This window comes from Sus scrofa, chromosome 11, assembly GCF_054392235.1.
Source record: "Sus scrofa isolate SSC_HxYL_T2T_F1_AM1 chromosome 11, Sscrofa_HxYL_maternal_Yorkshire_Landrace_v2.0, whole genome shotgun sequence".
Classification (NCBI taxonomy): Eukaryota; Metazoa; Chordata; class Mammalia; order Artiodactyla; family Suidae; genus Sus; species Sus scrofa.
Window position 1 is genome coordinate 59,844,213 of NC_139393.1, and position 20,174 is coordinate 59,864,386.

Below are 20,174 nucleotides of genomic sequence, written 5' to 3' on the forward strand. Positions count from 1 at the left end.
CTGAACTACGGGCACAGTCACCAAAAATTGAGACGCCTGGGTGGGGGCTGGGCACCGAGACCTCTGCTCCAGAGATTAGTCCCCGGGCTAGGGGGGCGGGGCAGAGCGGAAACTGCTTGGGAGGTCTAGACCAGTTGACGGGGCAGAGACTGCCTGGGAGACTAGAAAACAAAGCTGTCGCAGAGGAAGGGAGCAATACTCTAGGAGCTGGGAAGTGGAAAGCCGCATCAGAGGGAACCTGGGAGAAGAGCCTGGTCTGAGCCCGTGCTGGGGAGGGGAGAGAAGAAGGGGTGGGTCCCCATAGAATACCCCCCATGCCACAGCAAGTTTACAGGCCCGCTAGCTAGCTGAAAGCTGTGCTTCCCAGTGCATCCCCTCCCCCCACCCCCGCCACCCCCTATGCTCTCACCGGACCTGGGGCTGCCTGCCATCCAGCAGGGCTGGCCTCAACAATTGCCTGAAGCCTACCACCGCAGGGGCTATCCCTGCACAGGCCTGCTTGCCCTTTGGAGGGGCTACACTTCCACAGAGCAGCACCAAACACCACCAGCCCCCTAGAAAAGGCCTGCAGCCCAGAAAAGCTGGAACAAGCTTAGCCAGGCTGTGAATAGATCAGCCTAATTCTCGGACGGTTTTTCTGAGTCGGTTTGCTCCGGGGAGGAGCCTCTTAGGTTTCCAACGGCCCTGCTACCCGCCCAAGCCCCCAGGGGATGCTCTAGTGGACCAGCTGCATAGGACTGCCAGCTCCAGGCAGGACCTCCTGCAGCCCAGAAAAGCTACAACAAGCCTGGCCGAGTCAGACAGTTTTTCTGAGTTGGGCTGCCCTGGGGAGGAGCCTCGTGGGTCTCCAACGGCCCTGCTACCCGCCTAAGCCCCCAGGGGGTGCCCCACTCCCGTGAAATAACTGCTCAGCAACACCAACCCCCTGGAAGAGCCCCTGCAGCCCAGAAAAGCTGCAACAAGCTTGGCCAGACTGTGAAAAGATCCGCCTACATTCGCAGGCTGTCCTTCTGAGTTGGGCTGCCCTAGGGAAGAGCCTCTTAGGTTCTCAGTGACCCAGATAGCTGCTCCAGCCCCCAGGGGGTGATGCACACCTGAAGAGCAGCTGCCCAACACCGCCAACCCCCTGCAAGAACTCCACAGCCTAAAAACACCAGAGCAAGCTCTGCATGACCAAGTGAAATCTGCTACCATCGTGGTGTGGACCTCCCAGTCCTGTCTGCCCTCAGGAAGTCCTCCTTTGCTTCAAAGAAACACTGTTAGCCCCATCAACACTCCAGAAAAGCCACACTGCCTCAAAAAAGACTGACCAACAACGCCAGCCCTCAGGAAATATTCCACGGCAGTGACAAGGCAAACACTGCCCGATCACGGAGAGTACAACTCCCTCAGGACAAAGAAAACAACAAGCAAGATGAAGAAGCTGAGAAACCACCCCCAGTCAAACCAACAGGAGAACTCACCTAAAACAGTCAACAATGAAACAGATCTCTGCAGTCAGACAGACCTGGAGTTCAAAAGAGAAATACTGAAAATACTGAAGGAATTAAGAGAAGATATGAACAGTAATGCAGATACCCTCAGAAAGGAACTGGAAAATATAACGAGGAGCCAAGAAAAACTAGAACATTCATTTGCAGAGATGCAAACTGAACTAGGGGCAGTAAAAACCAGAATGAATAATGCAGAAGAACGAATCAGTGATATGGAAGATAGAATAAAGGAAATCACTCAATCTGGTCAACAGACAGAAAACCGAATCAAAAAACTGGAAAGCAATATAAGAGACCTATGGGATAATATAAAGCGGGCCAATCTACGCATAATAGGAATTCCAGAAGGAGTAGAAAAAGATAAGGGGATGGAAAATATATTTGAAGAAATTATCACTGGAAACTTCCCAAATCTAAAGGATACTGGGTTCAAGATACAAGAAGCACAGAGGGCCCCAAACAAACTGAACCCAAACAGACCCACACCAAGACACATCATAATAAAAATGGCAAAAGTTAGTGATAAAGAGAGGATCCTAAAGGCAGCAAGAGAAAAACAGAATGTTACCTACAAGGGAACCCCCATAAGAATATCAGCTGATTTCTCTACAGAAACACTACAGGCCAGGAGGGAATGGCAAGAGATATTTAAAGTGCTCAAAGGAAAAAATATGCAACCTAGAATACTCTATCCAGCAAGAATATCATTTAAAATAGAAGGGGAAATAAAACTTTTTCCCAACAAACAAAAACTTAAAGAATACAGCAACACAAAACCCAGGTTAAAGGAAATATTGAAAGGGCTTCTCTAAACCAAAAAGAAAAGGAAAGGGAAGAAAAAAGAAAAGGAAAAAAAAAAAAAGAAGAAGAAGAGGAAGAACTAGGACTGAGGAAACCACAATCAGAGAGCAGTCACTCAAATAAGCCAGCATACAGATTTAATCATGAACATGCTTCAAACAAAATAAAATTAAAAAGAAAAAAATGAAAAAGAGTCATCAAAACCATAAAATGTGGGCAAGGGATGTTAGGAGGTAAGTAACCCTTTTTGTTTGTATGTATGTCTCTCTTCTTAATTTTAATATAGTAATGAAGTGTTTGAACTTACAGGACCATCAGGCTAAAACACACAATTATGGGAAGGGGTTAGCATACTTTAAAAACAGGGCAACCACAAGCCAAAACCAAATATTGCATTTGCAAAAAATGAAAAAAAAATACACTCAAGCAGATAATAACAGGAGACCATCCAACCAAAAAAAAAAAAAAAAAAGAAAGGAAGAATGGAGAACCATAGAATCAACTGGAACACGAGGTTCAAATGGCAATAAATAATCATCTATCAATTATCACCTTAAACGTCTCTGGACTGAATGCCCCAATCAAAAGACACAGAGTGGCTGAGTGGATAAAAGGGCAAAAACCTTCAATATGCTGCCTACAAGAAACTCACCTTAGCACAAAAGATGCATATAGATTGAAAGTGAAAGGGTGGGGAAAAATATTTCACGCCAATAGACATGACAGAAAAGCAGGAGTCGCAACGCTCATATCAGACAAAATAGACTTTAAAACAAAAGACATAAAGAAAGACAAAGAAGGACACTATTTAATGATTAAGGGATCCATCCAAGGAGAGGATGTTACTATCATCAACATATATGCCCCAAATATAGGAGCACCCAGATACATACAACAAATATTAACAGACATAAAGGGAGATATTAATGAGAATACAATCATAGTAGGAGACCTTAATACCCCCCTCACATCAATGGACAGATCCTCTAGACAGAAAACCAATAAAGCAACAGAGATCCTAAAGGAAACAATAGAAAAGTTAGACTTAATTGATATCTTCAGGACACTACATCCAAAAAAAGCAGAATACACATTCTTCTCAAATGCTCATGGAACATTCTCAAGAATCGACCACATATTGGGACACAAAGCGAATCTCAATAAATTTAGGAGCGTAGAAATTATCTCAAGTATCTTCTCTGAACACAATGCCATGAAATTAGAAATCAACCATGGGAAAAGGAAAGAGAAAAAACCTACTACATGGAGACTAAACAACATGCTACTAAAAAACCAATGGGTCAATGAGGAAATCAAGAAGGAAATTAAAAACTACCTTGAAACAAATGATAATGAAGACACAACCTCTCAAAATCTATGGGATGCTGTGAAAGCAGTGCTCAGAGGGAAATTTATAGCAATACAGGCCTTCCTCAAAAAAGAAGAAAGATCCCAAATTGACAACTTAACCCTCCACCTAAACGAATTAGAAAAAGAACAAAAAAGTCCTAAAGTCAGCAGAAGGAAGGAAATTATAAAGATCAAAGAAGAAATCAATAAAATAGAGACTCAAAAAACAATAGAAAAAATTAATAAAACCAAGAGCTGGTTCTTTGAAAAGGTGAACAAAATTGACAAACCCCTGGCCAGACTCACTAAAAAGAGGAGAGAAAGAACCCAAATAACCAAAATTATAAATGAAATAGGAGAAATCACAACGGATACAGCAGAAATACAAAAAACCATAAGAGAATACTATGAACAACTGTATGGCAACAAGTTTGACAATCTGGAAGAAATGGACAACTTTCTAGAATCTTACAGCCTGCCAAAACTGAATCAAGCAGAAACAGACCAACTGAACAGACCGATCACTAGAAATGAAATTGAAGAGGTCATAAAATCACTCCCTACAAATAAAAGTCCAGGACCAGATGGCTTCACAGGTGAATTTTATCAAACATATAAAGAGGAATTGGTGCCCATCCTCCTTAAACTCTTTCAAAAGGTTGAAAAAGAAGGAATACTCCCAAAGACCTTCTATGAGGCCACCATCACCCTCATTCCAAAACCAGACAGAGATACCACCAAAAAAGAAAACTATCGCCCAATATCATTGATGAATATAGATGCAAAAATTCTCAACAAAATCTTAGCCAACCGAATCCAACAACATACCAAAAAAATTATACACCATGACCAGGTAGGGTTCATCCCAGGTTCACAAGGATGGTTCAACATACGCAAATCAATCAGCATCATACACCACATTAACAAAAAAAAAGTCAAAAATCATAGGATCATCTCAATAGACGCAGAAAAAGCATTTGACAAAGTTCAACATCCATTCATGATCAAGACCCTCGCCAAAGTGGGTATAGAGGGAACATTCCTGAATAGAATCAAAGCCATTTATGATAAACCCACAGCAAATATAATCCTCAATGGGGAAAAACTGAAAGCCTTCTCCCTCAAATCTGGAACAAGACAGGGATGCCCACTCTCACCACTGCTCTTCAACATAGTTTTGGAAGTCCTAGCCACAGCAATTAGACAAACAAAAGAAATAAAAGGCATCCATATAGGAAGACAAGAGATCAAACTGTCACTGTATGCAGATGACATGATACTATACCTAGAAAACCCTAAGGACTCAACCCCAAAACTCCTTGAACTGATTAATAAATTCAGCAAAGTGGCAGGATATAAGATTAACATTCAGAAGTCAGTTGCATTTCTGTATACCAGCAATGAAACATTAGAAAAGGAATATAAAAATACGATACCTTTTAAAATTGTACCTCACAAAATCAAATACCTCGGAATACACCTGACCAAGGAGGTAAAGGACCTATATGCCGAGAACTATAAAACTTTAATCAAAGAAATCAAAGAAGATGTAAAGAAATGGAAAGATATTCCACGTTCCTGGATTGGGAAAATCAATATTGTAAAAATGGCCATCCTACCCAAAGCAATCTACAGATTCAATGCAATCCCTATCAAATTACCCATGACATTTTTCACAGAACTAGAACAAACAATCCAAACATTTATATGGAACCACAAAAGACCCAGAATCGCCAAAGCAATCCTGAGAAACAAAAACCAAGCAGGAGGCATAACTCTCCCAGACTTCAAGAAATACTACAAAGCCACAGTCATCAAGACAGTGTGGTACTGGTATCAAAACAGACAGACACACCAATGGAACAGAATGGAGAATCCGGAAATAAACCCTGACACCTATGGTCAATTACTCTTTGACAAGGGAGGCAAGAACATAAAATGGGAAAAGGAAAGTCTATTCAGCAAGCATTGCTGGGAAACCTGGACAGCTGCATGCAAAGCAATGAAACTAGAACACACCCTCACACCATGCACAAAAATAAACTCCAAATGGCTGAAAGACTTAAATATACGACAGGACACCATCAAACTCCTAGAAGAAAACATAGGCAAAACACTCTCTGACATCAACATCATAAATATTTTCTCAGGTCAGTCTCCCAAAGCAATAGAAACTAGAGCAAAAATAAACCCATGGGACCTCATCAAACTGAAAAGCTTTTGCACAGCAAAGGAAACCAAAAAGAAAACAAAAAGACAACTTACAGAATGGGAGAAAATAGTTTCAAATGATGCAACCGACAAGGGCTTAATCTCTAGAATATATAAGCAACTTATACAACCCAACAGCAAAAAAGCCAATCAATCAATGGAAAAATGGGCAAAAGACCTGAATAGACATTTCTCCAAAGAAGATATACAGATGGCCAACAAACACATGAGAAAATGCTCAACATCGCTGATTATAAGAGAAATGCAAATCAAAACTACCATGAGATACCACCTCACACCAGTCAGAATGGCCATCATTAATAAATCCACAAATAACAAATGCTGGAGGGGCTGTGGAGAAAAGGGAACCCTCCTGCACTGCTGGTGGGAATGTAAACTGGTACACCCACTATGGAGAACAGTTTGGAGATACCTTAGAAATCTATACATAGAACTTCCATATGACCCCGCAATCCCACTCTTGGGCATCTATCCGGACAAAGTTCTACTCAAAAGAGACACATGCACCCGCATGTTCATTGCAGCACTATTCACAATAGCCAGGACATGGAAACAATCCAAATGTCCATCAATAGATGATTGGATTTGGAAGAAGTGGTATATATACACAATGGAAAACTACTCAGCCATAAAAAAGAATGATGACATAATGCCATTTGCAGCAACATGGATGGAGCTAGAGAATCTCATACTGAGTGAAATGAGCCAGAAAGACAAAGACAAATACCATATGATATCACTTATAACTGGAATCTAATATCCAGCACAAATGAACATCTCCTCAGAAAAGAAAATCATGGACTTGGAGAAGAGACTTGTGGTTGCCTGATGGGAGGGGGAGGGAGTGGGAGGGATTGGGAGCTTGGGCTTATCAGACACAACTTAGAATAGATTTACAAGGAGATCCTGCTGAATAGCATTGAGAACTATGTCTAGATACTCATGTTGCAACAGAAGAAAGGGTGGGGGAAAAATGTAATTGTAATGTATACATGTAAGGATAACCTGACCCCCTTGCTGTACAGTGAGAAAATAAAAAAATACAATAAAAAAGTAACACATCTAGGAGCCAAATTATGAACATATTGTCACACTACTATATATAAAATAAACAATAAGGTCCTAGTGTACAGCAAGGAAGTATATTCAATATCTTATAATAATGTATAATGGAAAAGAATCTGAAAAAAGTAACTATATATGTACAATGACCACTTTGCTGTATACCTGAAACCAGCACAATATTGTAAATCAACTATACCTCAATTAAAAAAAAAAGAACTTAATAGAGAAAATATACCAGAAGTTAGAAATTCTGATCTCTGATATTCCCAATATGCAGCTGGAAATAAAAAATGGCTGGGCAGTCATCTGCTAAGGGACTGTTAGTTCTGGTTTTCTGTGTTTTCTTTTTTGGTTTTCTCAGGTTAGAGAATTGGCAACTGAGGCCAACAATGGCTTAGACTTGAGTTATACACACTGGCTGATGCACAGTCACATCTTGGAAATTACTGCAGAAGGTCAACAAACTAGAAGCTAGGAAGCGATTCAAGTTTGAGATCAAATATATCAGTCAGATGACTGTCAGGTGATGAACTCGCAGGAAGACTGTCACGGATCTGTGAGCTGTCAGGTCTCTCATGAGTGACATCAGTAATGAGCCCAAGCTGTCAAGAGAGAGAGTAGGTAGACTCAAGGGTCAAGGTGCCAGCACGGTAAAACTGACACTAGTCAAGTTCTGGTCAAGTCGCTGTCAAGTAATTTAGAGGCACCTGATGCCCTTTGGAAGACCTACCAAAGAAAATCCCTAGGTCAGGAGAAATAATTTTGTAAATTCACGTGATGGCTAACATGGATACAAAAGTTTAGATAATAGATAATACAAAAGGATGCTTTTTACCTTTAAAAATGCCAACATTAAGTTGAATCAATTAAGAAACAATGACATCTCTTTAGAAATGTTACACATTTCAAATGAATGGAATTTTTGTACCATGGAAAATCCAGCTGGCAGCCTTGCTCCTTTTGTTCAAACATACAAGTGCTGAGAGGGCTCTATCAATCCATAGATTTTATAGTGACATAAAATCTATGACAGTAATCAGTCTCCTTTCACATTGACATTTTAAAAAATTTGAAGGAAACTTTAAAGCCCCAGAAAAGTGTTTAAAATATGAAACTTATAGGAATTAGATTATAAGACCATCACTTAATAACTGTTTTGATGTTATTAATTTGAATCCAACAGAATTTTTACTTGTTACGTGACTTGGAGATTCCTTATGGTTTTACTATTTCTACAACCAAAGATGACTCAAATATGACGAAACTCTTCTCAGTTTTAATAGTCATTTGTTTTCCCAAAGGACACTTAGAAATGTTCCCAAAGGACACATATTCAAGTCTAAAAAAAATAAAACGGAACAAAAGGTGAAAAACCTTTATCTGAAATACAGATATCTACTGTATTTCAATGTCTCCTGGCATTCCGGGAAAATGGAAAACCAAATGGAATTATAATGACAAAATGGAATCTGATCAACACAGTCTGAAATTATAATCATTCGTGAGCAATTAATTCTATAACTTAATTGCCATACCACCAAAAACATTATAATCGAATTGATTGATCTCAACCTAGTATATTGACAAAATAGATAAAAATTCTTCTAAAGAAAACCCACATAAAGTTTTCACTCTAGTAGGAAGGAGACATACAGCAAGTAAGCATTATATCATATGCAGAAGTAAAACACAGCATCTAAGGTGCTGATCGGTACTTAGGGAAAGGTAAAGCAGGAAGAAGAGAATGGAGAATGCCCAGGGAGGGGCTGCAATGTGAAATAAACTTCAACAAGAATATGCTATTTGAGTTTACAGAAGATAGGGGAGTGAGCCTTGCAGATGTATCAGAAAAGAGCATTCTACGTAAAAGCAACAAGTGCAAAACCCGTGGGCAAAGTTGCAACACGTGAATTTAAGGAACAGTAAATTGGTTAGGGTAGAAAGGCAAAGGAAGTAAAGGAAACAGGAGTAAAAGAAAACAAAGGCGGGTTAGTGGGAGAGAAGCAAAGAGTACAGGATACATTTTGCCCTTTGTCTGAGTGATGTGGGGAGTCATTTGATCTTTTTAACTAACCGATTTCATTTAACTTCTTTTCAATATATTTCCTTCCATTTAATATCTTAAATTTAAGATCTTACTGCATCTAACTCCTAGATGGATAGATAGGTAAATGATGGATATTTTTTAATATCCATATAATACATATAATTTATTTATATGTTGACTTATAGTCTAATAAAGTATATTCATATTAAAGAGACTAATTCCATTTTAGTTTCTAAAAAGTTCTCTTGGTACAATGCTTACACACATAGTTTCCTCAGACCTATTCCTCTTAAAGTAACAGGATCTTCACTTAAAATTTTTATAGTAGTTTAAGTTTCTACCAATATATGTCTTCTAACCATATTAGAATAATATTATTTATTAAAAAAAAACTAAAGGTGTATGATTTATTTACATTTCTAGTTAGCCTCCATAAAAATGAAGCTATTGCAGGTATTTATAAAATAGATTAGAAGATAAGCTACAAAAATATTTTTTGGAGTTCCCGTTGTGACTCAGCAGTTAATGAACCTGACTAGCATCCAAGAGGATGTGGGTCCGATCTCTGGCCTCGGTCAGTGGGTTAAGGATCCAGTGTTGCCATGGGCTGTGGTGTAGGTCACAGACTCTGCTTGGATCCCACGTTGCTGTGGCTGTGATGTAGGCTGGCAGCTAAAGCTCCAGTTCAGCCCCTGGCCTGGGAACCTCCATATGCTGTGGATGCTGCCCTAATAAGACAAAATATATATATATTTTTTTTCTTAAACTGTATTTATAATAGAAATATAACAATCTAATTGACTTTAAAGATATTTTCAGCCATCTTTACAGTGAATGCTGTATTCCTCAGGTTCTTTTCTTTAAAAAGGCTATAATATCCCAGTACTTCCATAAGAATGATTTATGATCGATCACGTCTCATTTTTTCAGAAAAATAAATGCTTATATTTGATAGTACAGTTTAAATTTAATATTTGATAGAGCATGTAAAATCTTTTAGAAATAACTTCATATTAAAAATGCCATCTGCTTATTACTTAGAAAAAATAAATTTAGAAAATTATTTTTAGGAGTTCCCACTTTTGCACAGTGGGTGACTGCAGAGGCTCTGGTTGCTTCAAAGGTGCAGGTTTCATCCCTGGACTGGTGCAGTGGGTTAAAGGATCTGGGGTTGCCACAGCTGCAGTGCGTGTTGCTGTTGTAGCTTAGATTCAATCCCTGGCCTAGGAACTCCCATATGCCACCAGTGTGGCCATAAAACAATGTATTTAAATAATAATAATAATAGTAATAATTTTGTCTTTTACTGGATATGAAATTTAACATTGATACTTTGGAAAAATAAGCAGTAACTGCCTCTTTACAAACTATCTAGTTTTTCTCTAACTAAAGGGTTCCAGTTTGAAAAGATTACAAATATTTATAATGTATCAAAACTATAAAGGCTATGAGGTAATAATCATTCAAAAATATGACTGTCTCTCTTTAAGATATGAAAGTTTTAATTTATAGAAACCTAAAATGCTGCCAGAGTCCTTTGGAGCTCCCTATCAACGATTACAAGACATAACTGTTACCAGATACATGTGGAGATCTGGCCACCTATATGCGACAGCAGGCAAATCATTAAGGCCCAGATTTACATACTTCAGTGTTGAAATATTCTTACACAAAATCAAAGCCAGTAAATGTCTTCCATTTGTCAAGTGGACATAATAATACTCTGTCTCCTTCAGAATGCAAATGCCTCCAGCCAACACTACCGCATGCTGAGACAACAAAGTGGTGCTCCAGCAAAACAAGAACCACATTTATCCGTCTTGAGAAGCAAAGGAAGGGAACATGTGACTTCTCACGGCAGGTAAGCCAATCTTTGGGGACTAACTATAAATCAGTGAAGAGCTGTCAATAAAACACTGAAGTGTGAGTCAAACTTAACTCCTAAACACTTATTCTTCTGTTTGTTTTTCTTTTAATGAACTACAATTTATCCAGATAATATTTTCATCATCTAATTTTCTTTAGATATCAATTTCCTCATTACAAATGCCAAACCTAAGAGATAATAAAAGCCAAATCAGTATTTTAAAAAAATTATAAAGTTCAAAGAACTAAGTCATAAATTAACATTCTCATAATTTTAATGCTATTTATTGTCTAAAATTGTTCAAAAAGACAAGCAAACTATTAATTCTAGGATTGAGGAAACTTCTCGCATATACTTTAATGACTTCAGCATTACTAAAGCATTTTGTTAGGAAAAAAAGAAAGCCAAAAAAAAGAAAAAAAAAACTTTTCTAATTTTATCTCCTATGATTTGAAGATTGATAATCACTTTTTATCCACCTCTGAGTTATCCTGATAATACCTAGTGCCAGAAAAATGGCAGGCTGAAAAGCTTTTCCTCTCCAAGTTTCTCTTTAATCTCTAGAATTAAAATCTCTATGATTGCCTACCCAGAAACTGCACTGATTCAGCAACAACTGGCCATATTAATAACTTCACTACATTTCAAAGATATCACTGATGTGACACATAATACTGAAGGTTTTACTTGATTTAACACTAAATACTATGAGGTTGCTGATTCACTTGAAGAAAGAGAGCATACCAGGCATATGTTTAAAGATGACACAGTCAAGTCTCCAGCCAATAAATGTATCAAGAGTAAAACAAACAAACAACAAAAAACTATATTACATTTTCCTAATAGGGTGAGAATTTGAATACGTGCATCCAAATGGGAGAGGGGAAACTGAAGAAAACATGGAATTAATCAACTTGTCTATTTTACAATTACGTTTTTATTGTGGCAAGCATGAGTGTCTTTCAAGTACACATTGAACAGTCTGCTTTAAGTAACTACATAAAATCCAATAATTTTTTATGGAGGTTCCCAGGCTAGGGGTCTAATTGGAGCTGTAGCCACCGACCTACACCAGAGCCACAGCAACGTGGGATCTGAGCCGTGTCTGCAACCTACACCACAGCTCAAGGCAACACCAGATCCTTAACCCACTGAGCAAGGCCAGGCATCGAACCCGCAACCACATGGTTCCTAGTTGGATTCGTTAACCACTGATCCATGACGGGAACTCCAATAAATTTTGATTATCGTCTAGCTACCCAAGAAGAATAGTCTGTTTTATAAGTTAAATATTTGTTATCTTAATTGCTAGGAAAAGTGTATTGAAATTAGCATAAGCAAACCATAGACATTATAAATTCCTTCTTTTTTTTTTTTTTTTTTTTTGCTTGCTTTTTTGGGGCCACACCTGCAGCATATAGAAGTTCCCACGCTAGGGGTCGAACTGGAGCTGTAGCTTCCAGCCTACACCACAGCCACAGCAACATGGGATCCGAGCCACGTTTGCGACCTACACCACAGCTCAGCGCAACACCAGATCCTTAACCCTGTGCGAGGCCACTCATCCTCATGGATACTAGCCAGGTTTGGAACCCACTGGGCCACAGGAACTCCATCCTTCCCGAGAGTTGAAATTCTTAATGTCACACAAAGCTGTCCATTCAAAGCCTGGCTCACAGATTGAGGTACCAATGTCAGAACAACAAAGTAATTAATAAGATTCCCATGGTGGTTTATGTTCTGTTTGATGATTTAATTGTAAAGTGTCCCTCTCAATGTAAGTGCCCCTAGGGGGCAGTAAAACAAACCCGAACAAAGCAAGATGTTCTCCAGATATAATGTTAAATTAGAGGACAGTAAAAGGATATAGTTTATATATCAGGAATATATCCAGCTGTCAATTAAAAGACAACTATAAAGTTGATTTTACAGTACTTAAGCCTCTGGATAGTGACTAAGGTCAGTGAAGTTTGTATCTGCCTTTTTCAAGTACAAAAATAAGATTCCTTATATTTTTGGTGAAGGATTTGACATAGGAGATGAAGGAGAGATAAAAAAAATGTTGATGTCATGGATAATTTTCTAGATTCTAATGTAAGAGGAAAAAAATGTATTTTCTACCAAAAGAGACAGAAAGTATGGAAATAAAAGTCTTTTGGGGAGTTCCCGTCGTGGCGCAGTGGTTAACGAATCCGACTAGGAACCATGAGGTTGCGGGTTCGGTCCCTGCCCTTGCTCAGTGGGTTAACGATCCGGCGTTGCCGTGAGCTGTGGTGTAGGTTGCAGACGCGGCTCGGATCCCGCGTTGCTGTGGGTCTGGCGTAAGCTGGTAGCTACAGCTCCGATTGGACCCCTAGCCTGGGAACCTCCATATGCCGCGGGAGCGGCCCAAAGAAATAGCAAAAAGACAAAAAAAAAAAAAGTCTTTTGGGAGCAAAGATTATGAATTCACCTTTAGAGATAATGAATTTCAGGTGCCTTTGATTTAACCACGTGCAGGTGTCCAGAGCACATTAGGCATTCATTTCTTAAGCCGAATGGAGAATTCTTAGCTGGAAATTTATTTCTAGGAGTCTTCCACAGATGGATGGAAGTTAAAACTCTGAGTAGATTATATCATCTTAATATAGTGGAGAGGATAAGACTAAAGCTGAAGATAGAATCCCAAGGTAAATTAAAATTTAAGGGGATTAGACAAAGGATAAAAAAAAGCTTTTAGTTCCCAAGTTAACCAGATGGTATAAATTTGTAATATCTGGATTAATGATAAGAACGACAATATTAAAAATACATTACTAACAATATCAACTATAATAATTAACAACAACTGTGTCTGAAAAAGGGTATGCAACCAATTAGATATTAGAAGCGAAATTATAAGCAATTTCAGGATTCAATCAGACCCAATCACTGATTAAAATATAGTATGACTTGAATTGTTAGAGATGGGTCACAAATGAGAATGGTACTTAACCCCACCCTGAGAAATCTGTATCAGTGAGCAAGGCCCAAGGATGCCAGCAATGGGCAGGACAGTCCTAGCAATGGGGATTTTCTGTTCTTTGTTTAAGAAAACTACTATTCAAAGCCATTGGCTTTTAGAAGCCAAGGGCACTCTGTCCATCGGTCTTCCTCCTTCCCTTCCCTCCTTCTCCCCCACCCCCTCTCCCCTCTTCTCTCTCCCAGGGAGAAAACTAAGAGAGGTTAACTGCTTATGCACATAACTGGGTGAATACATTTTCTCAACTTTTTTCCTCCAGAATGTCTGCCTCCGCGAGGACTGAGAAGTTCCACGAGTGTCTCTTTGTAGATCATGACGTGCAGTGTACGGCTCGGAGGTGCTTCATATCTTTCCGTGCTGCATTTCCTTCCTTGTTCACCTTTGCCTGTTTGGGTTTTCATATTCTTGGTCAAGGATCAGCACTTTGAATCCTTGCCTCAGACTGTTTTGCAGAGAATGTCTGCTTACATAACTGGTCACCATGACCCATATTTATTAAACTGTTATCACTCGCCTGTGGACCCACCTCATGCTTTCTCACACAATATACACACGTGCATATACACAAACATGCAAGCTGTTCATTTCTTCATATGTACAATCATTTTTAATGAGATGTGAAGACATGAAGACATTTTATTCTCTATGCAGACAGAAACGAGGTTTATGTTAAAGGGATGTAGGTCCTTATAAGAAAAACATTCAAATAAATGTACTGTAGAAGCTCTTACTGCAAGAGCACAGACAATCTGATGCCAAAGCTTAAAAGGAAGCAAGAAAATTCTGGACAGAATAGAAGGAAGTAGGACAATTCTGGGCAGAGCAGAGGAGAAGAGAGATGGAAAAGGGGATGTGGAGAGGAGTTGGTAAGAGGCTAACACTGATTTGTTAGAAGGCAGAAGGTGTGCAATGAATTGCAGGACGTTTACAGATTTCCCTGTGACTTTCAGTTGTCCATGAATAACTCCTGCTGAACCAGGTGAAAGTGCTGAGTTCCATGTTTGAATAATTATGGGCTCAAGAAGAAATAAAATACATGGGTAAAGAATGACAAGATGCTCCCCAGATGACATGTGGAAGCAGAGATGTGATTTGTCTAAGAAAACTAAAATGCAATCCTCAGCAGCATCTTAGGTTATCTCGGTACTATAGAATTTACCTAAATGCATCTCTTTGTAATGCCTGCTATATACCTGGATGTGTGTGCAGAAAAGTAAAAATAAATATTGTTTAAGTCATGTGCTCTTATAAGTCATCATTACATTTTGAAATAGCTATGGACGCTCTCCTGAGAGTCCAACTTTACTTTGTGCAAGTAATATGCTTTGAGATATTATTTATCTCACACACATGGACACACCCTACTTTGGAATTAAACTATGTGCCTTTACACCCACACACCACCTATGTGATCTTCAGCAAACTGTATAACTTCTCTGTGCCTCAATTTCTTTATCTGAAAAATGGGGATAGTAGTATTCCTTGCTTCACATATTGTTATGAGGTATAAAATATTATTATTTATATCGGACTTTGTTTCTAAAATCATGGCTCAAACATATGAACTAAATAAGGAATAAAAGAAGGAAAAGAAGGAGGTATCTAAGACTGAGGGCAAACAGTAGCAAAAGTGGGAAATAGGAAGGCAGGCAAGCAGGCAAGGAGGGGAGGAGGAAGGAAGAGGGGAGGGAGGGCAGTTGATTAAGATTCAAAAGTAAGGGAGTTCCTGTCTTCGTGTCTCAGTGGTAATGGAACCTGACCAGTATCCCCGAGGACCTGGGTTCCATCCCTGGCCCCGCTCAGTGGGTCAAGGACCGGCATTGCCATGAGCTGTGGTGTAGGTCACAGTCGTAGCTCAGATTCTGCACTGCTTATGCTGTGGCTGTGGTGTGGGCCTGCAGCTATAGCTCCAATGCGACCCCTAGCCTGGGAATCTCCACATGCCACAGGTGCAGCCCTAAAAAGACCAAAAAAAAAAAAAAAAAAGATTCTAAAGTAAGGGTGCTGGTGGCATTGCACTTGATTCTTTTCGCTGTTCTGTCCAATACTTTTTATTAATCTAATAAAAATTATTGTATTTGCTTAATCTTGAGCTTGATTTCTTTAACTTCTGTCTTACTAAAATTCTGTTATATACCAAAAAGGAAGGACTGAGAGAGTTTCTGGTGAGAAAGGAACCTTTCTCAAAATGATGCTGCTTACTTGGTTGAACAAACTTGAGGGTGATAAGCTCTCCAATAGATAATTAAGGGAAGCAGCCAGGCAGGAGAGGGTCTGCAGCCAGACATCCAACACTGTTTCGACCTGAAAGTTTTCCCTAATTTTGAGCCAAAATCAAACTTTTTCAATTTGGATTATATGAATGCTTTCTTAGCAGGGAACTTGCAATCTGTTTTCTTACTGCAATAGCGAAGAAATTAGAACATAATGGGATTATCTGTAAGAAGATTTTTTACAGTGGGATTTGATCTCATTACCTGGGGGAGGTTCGCCAAACCAGGTGACTCTCACTTGGAGGTCAGAGCCCACATAGTCTATTCATCGTCTGACAACGGGATTCTTCTACAGAAAATCTCAAAGCACAGAGAGGCAACTCAAATTGCTAAAGTCACTTATAATGTGAACACACATTTTCATGTACTGAACACAATCCAGGTCTACGCTAAAAACAATACGCACTGTTCCACTCAATGTTTAGAATAACCTAGTATCCATCCTTTTCACAGCTGAGGAAACAGAGAGAAGGGACTCTTCTCTTAGCCATGCAGCTAAGTAACAGACTAGCACCCCAGTTCATCACCTCTGGTGAGAAACCCCATATTCTTAAACACAAGGCTGAGCTATAAGAGTCTTTTGATCAGCTACAGGAAAAAAAGCTGGTAACGGCCCCGTTTCACCACTGAGAGATTTTTTTCCATATGTTTCCAAGGAAATGTGAATAAGAAAATATTTATTGTATATTTCGTAGGAAAATAGGCACACACAAAGGGATTATTTAAATGATATTAATATATAAAGCATTTATATATTTTTAATCTATGCCCCTCTGTGGAAATTAAATACCAGAGGTAGAGTGGAAGGCATCTTTTTCATTTTTGCTCAATACACAAGAACAAAAAATATTTGAAAAAATCATTTTAGAAAAATTTCACTGAAAATGAATAAAAAGAAAATTTTATGGTCCAGTATTTATATCTGGTGAATGGAATAAGTGTGTGTGTGTGTAAATTATAGCAGTTTTGAATACGAATCCCATTAGCTCTCCTATGGTGTTATAAATGCTGTGCACGCACTGTATTTAGGTATTTGTTTGTCAGACAAATACAGATGCACATCAGAGAAAGTGAATCGCTTTTTCAATGCGGTGATTATGAAGCGTTTCTGGATATTGGCAATGATCCAGAACCGATTATGCTTTGATAGATCTAACATTTGTCAGCAGTCAGCAATTTTGTATCAAATCAAACTTGAAGATTTTTCCCTTGTCTTCATAACATCCTCTTATTTGATTGAGGAGACTATAAAAGTCATACAGCACAGCGACACTGTTTCCACTGTCAATTTCTTTAGTTAAATTGCAAACTCTGCACGACTGGAGAGAATAAAAGGACCAGAGGTCAGTATTTTCAGTTTGCTCATCGTGTCCACTGAAATGAGTATTATTACCATATTACTTCTTAAAGGGTCTGTACTAATAGAAAGGAGGCTCAACTGCATGAATTTCACTTAAAATATTACCTTGATGAGTCATGCTTGGTTAAATGCCCTGGGCAGAATTCAAGTTTCAAGGACTCTGAATATGACAGAGTAGATTTGGTTTTTCTTAAATGATGTTGCCTCTTATCATAGCTCACATTATTACCTTGAACTTGCAGTGGGGTTTTTTTTTTTTATTAGTTTTGAAAACGTATATATTTATAACACATTTCACTGGTATGGCCTATTTCTAAAATTTTAGCACATCTTTAAGGACCGAGAAAAAAAAAAAAACTGGTCAACAACAACTCACATTTCAAGGAACAATATATTGTAAGCAAGTGTGTTAGGCACAAGCAATGGTCAAATGTAAAAACTACCAGCCTCATGACCACTTGGAGTTCCTCATGTCTCTGAACCAGCTGGTGAAGAAAAGATGCGGCACTGGCTAGGGTGACAGATCCTAACTCCTGGGGGGAAATGGAACTACTACTATTCCACAATGGAGGTAAGTAAGAGTAGGTCTGGAATAAAGGGGATCCCTCAGGATGCCTTTCAGTTTTACCATGTTGTGTGGTTAAGGTTAGTGGAAAACTACAACTCAATCCAGGCAGGACTAGTAATGGCCCACACTCTTCAGGAATGAATACTTGGGTCGCTCCTCTAAGGAAAGAAGCATGACCAGCTAAGGTGCTTGCTGAAGGCAAAGGGAATACAGGACGGGTAGTAGTACAAGAAGGTAATTATCGATACCAGCTAGGACATCCTGACCAGTAACAGAAACAAGGAATGTCACTGTCATGAATATTTTATTTTGATGAGTATTTGTGTATGTAGAACTGTTTTATTTCCTCTTATTCATTTATCATATAAGATATATGATATATCAGTATTTAAATATGGTGACTTTTACACTGCAGCTTTCAAGTTATAGAGTATTGAGGAGAAAGTCAACATTGCTTAAGGAAACATCAGGAGACTCATGATAGTTTTTTTTTTTTTTTTTTTTTTTTTTTTTGTCTTTTTAGGGCTGTACCCACGACATATGGAGGTTCCAGGGTAGGGGTCAAACTGGTCTACACCACTGCCACAGAAATGCCGGATCCAAGCTGCATCTGCGACCTACACCACAGCTCACGGCAACGCCGAATCCTTAACCCACTGAGTGAGGCCAGGGATTGAACCTACATCCTCGTGGATGCTAGTCAGATTTGTTTCCACTGAGCCATAATGGGAACTCCCCAAGACTGATGATAGATTTGTGAATAATAATACATGGAGTCAGGGTGAGGAGCAGGTTCAGGACGGTGAGGAGCAGAAGTCTGGTTTGGAACATACATAATTTGAAATTCTAACTAGATGTCCCAGTGGGATATTATGTTATCACATTATTTTAACATGGAATCCATGGCAAAAGCGAGTTGGGGCTGGTAATACATAACTTGGGGTCACTGATACATAAATGTTTTCTAAGCTGTGTGATTAGATGAGACCACCTAAACGCATGTATGTAGGGATCAATCAAATGTTAGATTGAAGTATGGAGTAAGAAATTATTCAAGCGTGACTGAGACACTTTTAACTTTTAGAGATTCAGAAAAGTTCAATGTCAGTGATATACTTCTGAGTCTTTTAAGGGTCAGAGTGAAGAAACACAGGTTTATAAAACTTAAGGCAATACAGTACACAGTCCACTAAATGAAGTACTGATTTCAGTAATGAACTTAGAATAGGGAAGAACAAATCTGACTTGAGACTGGATCCATTTCTTTGACTCTAACTTTTGAAGTCTACTGCTTTTACTACAAGTCAGTCACCAAAGGGATGTTGCCCATAGCTTACAGTATACATAATGAAATACAGAAATTCTGTCTGCCATGACTGAGTGGTAAGCTCAAATACCTTTGTTTAGCTCACAGAAAACATTATTATTATTATCATTTTTGGGGGGGGCACCCCGTGGCATATTGAGATCCCAGGCCAGGGGTCAGATCCCAGCCACAGTTGCAACCTATGCCACAGTTGCAGGAATGCCAGATCTTAACCCACTGTGCCAGACCAGGGATTGAACCCATGCCCCAGTGTTCCAGAGACGCCAGTGATCCTGTTGTGTCACACCAGGAACTTCTATCATTGTTTTAACTGTGCTAAAATTTTCTTCCCAACACTATTATTTTTTCTGAAACTTGATAGCAAAATTAATTCAGCTTCTTTTTTCCCTTTTTTCCTGTTCTGTATATAATTTCTAAAGGCAATTTAATGGTAAAATTACATATATCCCTTTCATGGAAAAGACTCTGATCTTACGTTTCCCATCTGAATTTCACACCCAACTTACTAATAAGGAATGTGTCCTTCAGATGTTTCTCAAAAGTAAATAAATACAGCTTAAAAATATGAACTTAGGCACTAATTTCATATATATAAAGGTCTCTCTTTTATTATCCATGAGAAAAATAGCAATATATACAAATATATTTTAAGGCAATTGATGACCATGAATAGTTTCTTGGACTCTAAACAAATTGTGAGACATGAAGCACCTACCCCAGGGTACTTAGTGGTTGGCTGCTGTGCTAAATTGTGTATAAGATTAAAAGCAGTTCTTCCAGGATGTCAGTT

At 38.8% G+C, this 20,174-nt stretch overlaps 1 protein-coding gene across 4 annotated transcripts in view; it reads right to left on the reverse strand.

Annotated features, from left to right (window-relative positions):
• The window catches only part of LOC110255835 (uncharacterized), a 1,104,139-nt gene that overhangs the window by 499,113 nt on the left and 584,852 nt on the right, over positions 1-20,174 (reverse strand). The window lies entirely within an intron of this gene.